The sequence below is a fragment of the Brassica oleracea genome, chromosome C4, assembly GCF_000695525.1.
Source record: "Brassica oleracea var. oleracea cultivar TO1000 chromosome C4, BOL, whole genome shotgun sequence".
In the NCBI taxonomy this organism is placed as follows: Eukaryota; Viridiplantae; Streptophyta; class Magnoliopsida; order Brassicales; family Brassicaceae; genus Brassica; species Brassica oleracea.
The window spans coordinates 9,928,172-9,929,606 of NC_027751.1; positions in this window are offsets into that span (position 1 = coordinate 9,928,172).

Below are 1,435 nucleotides of genomic sequence, written 5' to 3' on the forward strand. Positions count from 1 at the left end.
AGCTTCGACCAAGTCCACGTCCTGAAGACCGATCTGACCGAACCAGTGCGCGTCCTTCCCAACCATCTCGACAGGCCAGAGTTAAAAGCCGAGCCAGACTTGATTTGGATCATGTCAGACTTGACGTGGATCATGCCAGACTTGATGAGGATCATGCCAGACTTGACTTGGATCGTGAGGTTTCCCAAAATGATCGAGACTTCTCTCTCTTTGTCCGTTTGGCACGAACCGACTGTTCAAATGATAGAGCCAATGGACTAACCCTCATGTCCGACTCCCTCTTGGACTTCTATCATTCAAATTTCTCTAAGGCACAGATCATCCAACTATCTGAAGACTTAGGCCGCATCAGTACACTGCTTGATCAGGCCACAGACTGTCCAGCCCGTCCCGCGTTTGTCCAGCCCCTTCCCGCGGCGACTTCAACTTGATCGAATGAATCTAGACATCAGCCGAAGAGTCACATCGACCAGATCTGAAGCTGAAGAGTTTCTTGACTGACCTTCCACATTCTCAGCCAATTTTGTTATTTCCCAAGTGTTTTTATTAATGTCTTTCATTTACCACAAGTACTATAAATATGTAAACTCTTCTTCATTATGAATCAATCGATTTTCTTTCAAAGTTTATGAGTTTATCTCTTTGTTCTTCGTTTAGAACAGTCTTGTTTCATGTCGAGTGATTCTCCAAGTAAACATATCTTCGTTTGTTGCTCTTGACGTAACATTCCAAACCACAATCGAAGCCGGTAGTATCATAAGGTCTTTCCGCAACCTTGTGTGTCGCCTTTCAAACCACCCAGTTCTCCCATCTTTGGCGAGTTCATATCCAAATCCCGTTGAGTGATCCTTGTCTGAATCCAGGACGTATCAGCTCCCGTATCAAGAACCCACACATCAGAAGAGTGTGTGTGTCCGTGCACAACAAGAGCGATGTCGTCGTCAGACTTGGTTTCATCCTCGGCTACTTCAACATACCCAAACTGCTGCTCCTTCATCTTGGGACAGTCTGACTTCCAATGTCCCTTCTCTTTGCAATAGTTGCAAATATCATATGCTTTAGGACCCCTTGGAAACGATTTCCTATCTTTCGAAGTCCTTCTGTTCCCATGTCCCTTCACACCACTGACAAACAACCCTGATGCTTGATTGTCTGTCCCTGAGCTGGATGCCTTATGGCGCAATTCCCGGCTATGAAGCGCCGACCTAACTTCTTCCAGTTTCACTGTATCTTTGCCAACAATGAACGATTGCACGAAGTTCTCGAAGGAGTTCGGCAGAGATACCAACATGATTTATGCCGCGTCTTCATCCTCCACCTTAACATCGATGTTACGCAGCTCCAGTAATATCAAATTTAGCTTGTCAAGATGGTCGTGAAGCTCAATACCTTCTTGCATACGTAAGGCGAAGAGGCGTTGCTTCAGAAGTAGCTT